We start from the raw sequence: 10,741 nt of genomic DNA on the forward strand, positions 1-10,741 counted from the left end.
ACCTAAGCCTACTGAACCTGCTAGCGATGCGCATAATGATGAACATGTTGTGTATCGTAAGTGGATAGATGATGCAAATGTTGCTCAATGCATCATGCTAGCTTCCATGAACGTTGAGCTACAGAAGCAACATGAGCATATGGATGCTCACACTATCCTCATGCATCTACAAGAGTTGTATGATGTGGCAGGGAGGACAGCTCGATATGAGATATCGAAGGAGCTGTTCGGTTGTAGGATGCCTGAGGGATCATCTGTGAATGACCATGTACTTAAGATAATCAATTTGATTGAACGTCTTGGACAACTTGGTTTTGCCATGGATGGGGAGCTGAGCCAAGACTTGGTCTTGCAATCGCTTCCGAGTTCGTTCTCGCAGTTTGTTGTGAGCTTTCACATGAATAAGCTGAATGTCAGCCTGCCTGAACTCCACAACATGTTGAAGACTGCGGAATCAAATTTTCCCCCTAAGAAGAGTTGTGTTCTTCTAATTGGTGAAGGTTCCAATCCTAAGAAAAGGAAGAGGAACCCTTTCAAGAAGAAGAAAGTAGGTGAGAAAACGCCGGTTCCACCAAAAGCTGAAGACCCCAAGAGCAAAGTTGTTTGCTTTCACTGTAACAAGGTGGGGCACTGGAAGAGGAACTGCAAGGTTTACCTTGCAGAATTGAAGAAGAAGAAGGGTAGTGAGACTACCGCTTCTGATTCAGGTATGTTCATGATAGAAGTGAATATGTTATTAAATCAAATTTCTACTTGGGTATTAGATACCTCCTGTGATTCTCAAATCTACAATTTGTTGCAGGGACTAAGGAGAAGTAGGACTCTTGATGAAAATGAGGTGATTCTACTGATGGGAAATGGAGCAAGAGTTACTGCTATAGATGTAGAATCATTTCATTTACATATGCCTACAGGCAAGACTATTGTTTTAAATAATTGTTATTTTGTTCCCTCGATTGTGGGGAATATTATTCCCATGTTAGACTTGGCTGGATTTTCATTTATTATTGAGAATAATGAATGTTCTATTCTTAGAGATAATATTCTTTATGGACGTGGTGCTTTAAATAATGGTATGTATATATGTGACATAATTTACTTCAGATTGAACAAACTAATAAAAGAAAAGGGATGATGAAAATCTCACTTTATTGTGGCACCGTAGTCTCCATTTAGTAGACATGGAGAGAGGACTGCAAATTTGCTAGGAATGGTACACACAGATGTATGTGGACCAATGTCTAAGCAAGCCATGGGTGGATTTTCATACTTCATTACTTTAATGGATAATAGATCTAGATTCGGATATGTGTTTGATAAAACACAAGTCTGAAGCCTTTGAAAAGTTCAAAGAGTATAAGTATGAAGTGGAGAAACAAACCAAACATAGTATTATAATTCTTCGATTAGATCGAGGTGGTGAATACTTGAATGGAGAGTTTCTAGATTATCTCAAAGTAGATGGTATAGTCTCCCAGTGGACTCCTCCAGATTGGTATCTGAAAGGAGAAATCAAACTTTGTTAGACATAGTTCGGTCCATGATGAGCTATGCAAATCTTCCAGTATTCCTATCGGGTTATGCATTGGAAACCTCAGCATATTTACTGAATAAGGTGCCTTCCAAATCTGTTCCTCAAACTCCGTATGAGATATGGAAAGAAAGGAAACCGAGTCTTAAACACGTTAAGATTTGGGGATGTCCAGCTTATGTCAAGTAAGTTGACCCAGATAAGCTGGAATATCGATCCGTAAAATGTAGTTTTGTGGGATATCCTAAAGAGACTTTAGGGTATTACTTTTACACCGATCATCGGGTGTTTGTCTCCAGACATGCTACCTTCTTGGAAAAGGAGTTTATCCTTGAAGGAAATAGTGGGAGCAAAATTGAACTTGATGAAGTTCAAGAAGCACAAACTGCTACGGATCAAGTGGAAACACCTGTTCTGTCTGAACAACCTTTTGTGGAACAGCCCATTCATAGGTCAGGGAGAGTGTCTCGCCAACCTGAGAGGTAATATGGCCTTGTCATTGAGAATGACAATGAGTTGTCGATCATTGATTATGACGACCCTGTGACCTATAATGAGGCTATGAGTAGTGTTGACTCAGAGAAATGGCATAGTGCCATGAAATCCAGAATGGAATCTATGTATACGGTATACAAAAGATAGATTATAGAAGATGGCCAGGTGGAGACCTATAAGGCCAGGCTTGTGGCAAAAGGATTCAAACAAAGGCAATGGATTGACTTTGATGAAACCTTTTACCTGTAGCCCTGTTAAAATCAGTTCGGATTTTGCTTGCGATTGCCGCTTACTACGACTATGAGATATGGCAAATAGCCAGATGGTTTTCTTTCCAAGAGAAAAGAAAACCTAGTGTGTAAGCTGCTGCGAACCATATGTGGTTTAAAGCAAGCTTCTCGAAAGATGGAACATTCGTTTTGATGAGACAATCAAAGAGTTTGATTTTATTAAAAACGTAGATGAACCATGCGTCTACAAAAGGGTTAGTGGGAGCGCGGTAACATTTCTTATATTGTATTGAATTAAAGTTGACACACATAACAGCATAGCAGACCAACTCACAAAGCTACTTTATGAAAGTCACTTTGATCGTCATAAAGACAAGATGGGTATTAGATACCAGAGTGATTGGCTTTAGTACAAGTGGGAGATTGAAAGGAATATGTCCTAAGTCCAATCATGTATTAGGATTTAGGAATAACTTCCTATGTAATCTGTTTTGATTTCATTGATATTAATAAAAGACTTGTTTTGTTTTTATTACGGGCTCTATCTATTTAAGTGTTTAAATAAGATATACCATAGTTTAGAGTAAAGCTTTTTATGGATTATGATGAGATCATAATAGTGAGACCTAAAAGATGATAACTCTAAACTTAAATAGTTCCTGATCATAGGATTACTAACTGGTAATTAATAATCCGCAAAGATCGGTACATACTATGCTTGCTTCATTATGAAGGATGTCTGTTCTCATAGACATTTGTGTGGTGACACTATAGCTAGTATGTAGGTGCTTATTATAGAATAAGTTCACTGAACATGACTCGCACAGCTGAACAACTGATGGAGTTCACTCACGTGTCAGCAGTTGTTCACATAGTGATAGTTGTACAAGTATCCTTAGACTTGAGGTCATCATAGTCATCTTGTGTACACTGAACTATACTTTGGTTTAGTTCTTAGTCTCCAGGGACAATTATTAGGGCTCTACTGGGTATAGGAATTTGTACACGAAGATAGTGTATGATCAATAAAGGATCTACCCCTTCCAGTGAAGGAAGAGAATGTTCAAGGCTGATCCACTTATGCTAGTTCAGGAATCTCTGGCCAGAGTGAATGAAATTAGAAAGGAGTTTCTAATTTACATAGAACTGAGCATAGTAAATGGTAAGCAAGTGATTAAATTAGATAGGCTTGACACGAGATCCATGCCTTGTATTTAATCGGGACATTGTAGGGTAGAAGGAGGTTATTGTATGGTAACTATTCACTGAATAGGTTCTAGGTATTCTAAGCAGTGAATTCATATTATCCGGATAGTCGCGATATGCTGAGAAGTATCCCTCACGATGTAGAATAAATGTGATTAATTAATTAATCATATTTAATAAATTAGAGAATTTATATAAATAATGATAAAATAGTTTTATTATTATTTATTTCTACTACCGGCTTAATATTGAACCTACAGGGTCACACCATAAAAAGAGAATGATTTAATGGTGGAGGAATTAATTAATAATGGCTAATAATTATTTATTTGTGAAATAAATAATTAATTGGCAAATTTAATAATTGATTAAATGAGATTTAATTGATTATAAATTAATTAAGAAAAGTTCTTAATATTATTAATTACGGATTTAATTTTTTGGAAATTAAATCAAGAGAGAGAATTATTTCTAAAGTGTTTAGAAAAAGGATTAATAATTAAAAGGTGTTTTAATTATTAATGGGAATTATAAATGGGGTAATAATAATAATATTTATGGGAAAATTTCAGCTGAAAATTTTGCCTATAAATATACTATTATAAACCCTGTTTTTATTCTAACCCCAAAATTTTAGAAAACCTAATTATCTCCACCTCCTCCTCCTCCTTAACGTCGTTTTCTTGGTGGATACCGGTGGAGTGCTTCACGTTTGAGGAGCAGCTGCTAAGGATCTCCGATCGTTGCTCTTGGATCGCATATTAAAGGTTAGTAATCGATCCCTATGTTTTTACCACGATTTATATGCTTTTATTTGGATTTTATATGTGTAAAAGTGCTTTTACATGCTTCCGCTGCGATTAAAATCCAACACAGTGAATGATTATCTTATGAATGACAAAGATTTTCAGAAAAACGTTGAGACAAGGTTAGATATATGAGATCACCTTGCAACGATATTTTTTTATATAGTTATAAACTGGAACTCTGTGTATATTATACATGTCAGAGGATTTCAACGATTGTGAAAAGTATATATGTATATATATACTGAATATTTTGCGACTTGGTCGCGTTAAGATATCAATTTGGTTCATTTCTTCTTGACTAAGACTTTCATGAAAATTACGAGAATGCTCATATATTGTTAATTATTATACATACTATTTCGGTGGGCTTGTTGCCCACCCTTGCTTTCTTCTTTCATCACACAACGATAGATAGAAAAGATGAACAGGACCAAGCTTCCAATTCGCAAGCGGTTAGGAAACGTTCCGCGGTTTTCTGGAAGCGTTGATGTCGCCATAGCTGAGGTAGGAACTACCAATAGGCTAGGCTTTCAACTATTGATGAACCAGACTTATGTATATTATGAATTGTAATAATGGCAAAGAATATGTAAATTATTCAGAAACCCTTTTAAGGTGTAACGGTTTATAATTGTGGAATAAAATGACTTGTGTTATTTTTGGTATTCATCTCTGAGACTATAACTTGTGGTGTGTGTGTGTGTATATTGTGGGGTCACAGTACTCAGTAGTTGGTTGACTGTTAAGATTAAGTATTGATAAGGGAAATGGAACTCGTGACAACCCGAATCCCCGACCCCGGATTTGGGGGTGTTACAGAAATGGTATCAGAGCCAAGCGTTATAAACCTCAGAGATGATGTGGCGTTATGATAATAAGTTCACTAAGATAATAAGAACTCTTTCCAAGTTCATAGTCGGGCTACCTAATGTAGTACTGACAGTTAAAACCCTTATGGGAACCCTTATAAATATCGTGGTAGTAACATAGTTCGTTATCATATAGGGCAGTGGAGCACCGAACCCTGAGGTTCAGGAGCATCAGCATGAGGATGTTTTATTACATGTTGGAGATCAAATTGTGAATCCGATAGAGTACCCTAGCGAGGGACCGGATGAGATTCATGTTGGGAATGTTGCAATTGAGGATGTTATCCCAGAAGGAATTATTGCTGAGGAGGATCTCGTGGAGGGTCCTGACGGGAATAAAGAGAGGACTGTTGAGGAATTGATGACCGTAGTCAGGGCGACTATCAGAGCTAGAATGGCCGTGAGGGTGGCACTAGAGGATGAAGAGTTACCAAGGGCATAAAGGATAATGAGGGCAGAAGGAGTGGGGCCTTCCACAGCACCAATTATACCAGTATCAGACCCTCTTCCAGAGGTTCCTGTAGACATCCATGAGGTTCCACCAATTCCTGTTCCCTCCCCTGTACAGAGCCCAGCACCTACTGAGGAAATGCCACATTTATCTCCTGTACCATTGTCACCTAATACCGTGCTAGGTTATCCATTTGGATCTCCTGGGTCTGCACCACCTGCACCCCATGGACTGTTAGATGCTACCACTCAAGCTTCTCTTATTGCCGATTATTATATGACTTTGGGTGGCCTGTCTGAAGCCCGTAATGTTAGGAGTGATCTGTTGGATCAACTTACTGCACCGAGGATTGAGGGCGGGGTACTTCCAGCAGGATTAGCTTATAGCATGGAAAGGATTGAGGCTACCACCCTTGTTACAGCTAGAGGCCATCTTGAGGGTCAGATTGATCCAGCTCTACTTGCAACTATCTTAAACCTCATCACCGCTTTAATGGAGCAAGTTAGGGATGTCGTGCGTGCCCACATTTCTTGATCCATAATAGTGTGCAGAGTCTGACCAATCTGACAAGGATTTCATGAAGCACCACTTTTGGAGGATTAACCTAAGTTATGGATGATTAGTTTTAATGACTAGATGATTATCTATGGTAGTACTTTTGGGATAGAAGCGATCAGATCAAATGATGTAATTCTCTTTCATGTGTTCAGTTGTTGTACCTCGAACAAATGGTTATGTATATATTTGTTCCTTTCAGTTCAGATCAGTTTGTTTGTGATAAGTTCATATTGTTAGTTGCACTATCAGCACTTAATAGTGTCATAAAGTTTATAGAACTTGAGAACTCATAAGTTACGATCATGTAAGGACTGAACGAGGAAAGAATTAAGCAAAGTAAGTAAGACAAATATAAAGAGATTCCCAAAAATTTTCCACGCATTATGCCCCCTCGAAGAATAAGATTTGGGGCAAACCCTGAATGTGATAATCAGGGAGGTCGCAATTAAGATATAAGGGACCCGGAACATAATGAAGTGGAAAAGGAGGATTTTAAAATATAGGAATCATTTAAGCTTCTAAATGATTGACGAAGCACAAAAGACTATTTTTGTCACTTACCCCCTAAGAGAGAAGCCACCCGCTGGTGAAAGACCAAGAAAGGCACGGAGCAAGAGGTTATGATAAACTAATTAAATTTCAATCAATTGTTTTCGAGAAAGTAAATCCCAAGATTATGGAGATAGTGTAAAAGCTTTAAGAGCCAGAACAAAGGCGGACGAATATGATGAATTATGAATCTAAGATTGTAAAAGTTGTCAATATTCATCTAGAGGACAAGAATCCCAGAACGACGTGATGTTTGAAGTCAATGATTAGTGGGTTCATGAAATGATTGTAAGAGAAAGGAAAAAAAACTGAAGTGGAAAGGAATATAAAGGCAATAGAGTTGGAGGAATGATAAGGGAGTTAGATACGAGGAAACCCTAAAGACTCGTAGCAATAGAAATAGAAAAGTATATAATCGTCAGGATGAGAGTGATTCACCATGAGTTAAAGCTGATGGATGAAGGCATGAAAGATACATATATTTTATCCCCTTTAAGTTGGGAGGATTCGAGGAAACCTTGAGATAGTCCGAAGGATAAACAAGGAGACACGAATAGACTGAGGAGACAAGAAAGTAAGAAATTAGGAAAATTTGATGAAGGAAGTGACCTTCAAAAATGTGAAGTGAAAGACCGGTGGCTTGATACCCATAAAGGGAGACGCCAGGTATGAAATATATCCCAACATTGAGATGACTGTTGAGATAAACAACAAAAGTAAATAAGGATTTATTAAGAAGAAGTTCACATTGAACACGACCAATATCTTCTAGAACATCCCTGTTATCATTACTGAATCAGGCAAGAAAAGCGGATAACCGTTGTTATCTTTTGGAGGCCATATTGATTGACCTCATTTAGAATACAGATGTTATTGTGAAATTAGGCATATACTATCGAGATGGGAATGATTGAATAAGACACCCTTATCAGGGATACATGACTTGATTTATCTATGGAAGGATGCAAGTACCTTTTAAAAAAAGGTGAAATTAAGGATGGAACCTCGATAACTTGAGATGAACCATAGAGGAATGCATAAATGTTGGCATTTCACCCTTAATAGGGACATTATGAGTTGGGTAGTATGGAACGAAGGACTAAGGTAACAACAACCTTTAAAGATCAGTAGAGAAATTTTTCAGAAGTACTTAAACAATGGTTCTAGTAGTAGTAAATGGTATCTTGATACGCCCTGTACCTAGGGAGTACTGGATGAAGAATTTAAGGATAACCTTAGAGGTTTTACAAGGAAAAAGGTAATATTCAAAGTTCTCAAGAATATAAATTTTGATAAGGAAATATGGCATAATTATAATAATTCCAGGTGGGCACGTGTTGAACCATAAGAAAGTATAGATCGACCCAATGAAGGTCGAGATTGGTGAAAACGAGAAGGACCCAAGATAAAAGACGTCCTAAGTCTGATCGAGAGTCAGCCGTGATAATGTTCACATTTAAAGAACTAAGGCAGTGACTTATGGAAAGATGGTGATTTGTTTTTATCACAAGGACTTAAGAAAAGCATTTTCACATAAGCAGTGATTTGAAATGAAGTAGAAAAATTTAGTTGAAGATCATTTAAAATGACATTGATTGTAAGGAAATTTTACTATCAGGAAAGGCCAAAGAGGTGGCCGACACTCTAAGTATAAGAGAGGAATTATAGGCGCTCGTGCCAGAGGAATATAGTGATGATGGTTGAAGCCGTGAAGGTTGTATTATGGTTTGGAAGATTGACATTCCTTCTGATGACTGTGCAATACCCAACCGTAATAATAGTTTGGTAAAGGTTTAATTCGTGTAATCGCCATGAGCGGGCTATCTATCTTAGAAGGTACTATCTTGAGATAGGCCAGGACCATGTTTCAAGAAGGAATAAATGAACCTTTGATTTAAGTCTTCTATTGAAGGCATATGATTAAGAATGGTATTAACCTGCTATCGTTTCTTTTATTGAAACTCTTCTGCAATTTTATCTGCTTCATGTCATATGTACGCCAAGTTCAGGAATGTTCTTCATGAATCATGGAATGGTGATTATGTTTCCTCCTTAGAAGAATCCTATATGATATGTATAGACTCCGTATGGTTAGCTATTAAGATTTCATAGAAAATGAATGACTATAGTGGGTCAGTGGTGGACCATAGTAATGCAGCAATGATTCTTCGAGTAATGAGCCGATTACAACCGTGAGAGTTGTAGTGTAATGGATGTTGAGATTGGGTACCACTAATCGGGTTGTGGTGATGTATAAGTTATCATTGATAGACTAATTAAGTCGATTATCTACATATTGAATACTTATTTCTTCTTATCAATAGAGAGTCATATTACTATACGAGGAAGGTTGTGATGCAAGCATAGAATTCTAATAACAATGATGTCTAGAATAAAATCCCAAATTCAATTTTCGCTGTCGAGGGAGTTTCAACGGTGATTGTATTTAAGCTCGAGCGAGAGCATGGGTCCATAGGACGATGGACAGAATAGTAAATATTCAGGCACATGAATTGTGATGTTATAATACTTGATGTTGATATATATACACATATGTTTTGTTCTCCTATGACAAACCTCTATAGATCAGAGGTAGATTCCAAGCCAGATATTTTTGGCAGTACTTTTTCATATACAATTCTCTTCAATTCGTTCTTTTCTCTCCTTTTCATTTTGTATAAGCTGAGAAGAACAACCCTTCCAGAAGGGGAGGTATTGCCGAATGACTATCTATCTGTGTGATAGAAGCCTAGTAGGATACCATCTATTGTTTAATTGCTTGTCAAGTACTAAAGGCTGGCCACCTTCTGTACTAAGTATGCGATGTAACAAGTGTTCATGAACATAGTGATCTCTCAATAAAATCTTTTACTTCTATACGATGGGTCAAGCTTTCGAAGATAGAAGTAGTTAGAAAAGGAGTAGTATGATTATGGTGGTATTCGGAATGGAAACACATTCGTGATACGAAGGTTGACACGTTTATTAAAAGGTTATAGAACGCTAACAAGCAAAAGTATAACCAGTATAATATTAGGAACGGAAGATAGTAACGATTACAAACTGGAAAAGAATGGGTATTGAGAAGCAAAAAGCTATAATGCTAGAAGCTATGATGAGAGTCTGTGCCATAGACTTGAAAGAATTTGGAATGGTCACTTAACACGGATTGAGTTTTCTTACGACAATAGATCATATGTCATTATCGAGATGTCGCCTATGAGATCCTTGAGGGAAGACAATGTCGATCTCCCTTATGTTAGGATGAAAATTGTAGAGCGCAAGATGCTCGGACCCGCAGTAGTCCAAAGGACCAAGGATATAATAGATCTAATCAGAGGACGGCTGATAGTAGCCCAAGATGGAAACACGAAGTATGTTGATTTGACACGAAATGATAAAGAGTAGGAAGTAGGGGACCTAGTGTTGTTATAGGTATTCCTTTGGAAAGGATGGATGTGGTTCGGAAAGAAAGGAAAGCTAAGCCTACAAATTGTTGGACCCTTGGGGGTATTAAGACGTATTGGGAAGTTAGCATATGAGATGTCCCTACCCCCGAACATGTACCAAGTTCATAACGTGTTCCACGTATTAATGTTAAGGAAGTGTAATTCGGATTCCAGACAAATAGAGGCATATGAGCGCATACACATGTAACCAGACGTAACCTATATGGAGCAACCAGGAAGGGTTATAGATCAAAAAAGGACAAGTACTTAGGAGAAGGGATTATCAAGCTAGTCAGAGTTGGTGGTAGAACCACAATGTGGGAAAATTGACTTGAGAGTTAGAAGGCGCAATGCTAGAAAAGTACCCCCATTTATTTTTCTATCTAATTCCGGGACGGAATCCTTTTAAGGAGGCGAGACTGTAATAACCCCAAAAATTTTGAACTTTTTGTAACCCTTATGAATAGTGATTTTGTTGATTATGCTGAATAAGAAAACTTTCCATGCCACACTATGTAGGGGTTCTTTTATTGATCTTCTGAGATATTATTAGTACTCTATGTGGTATATAAGTGTATGTAAAGATCGTCAGAA

Source organism: Apium graveolens, chromosome 9 (assembly GCF_009905375.1).
Source record: "Apium graveolens cultivar Ventura chromosome 9, ASM990537v1, whole genome shotgun sequence".
In the NCBI taxonomy this organism is placed as follows: domain Eukaryota; kingdom Viridiplantae; phylum Streptophyta; class Magnoliopsida; order Apiales; family Apiaceae; genus Apium; species Apium graveolens.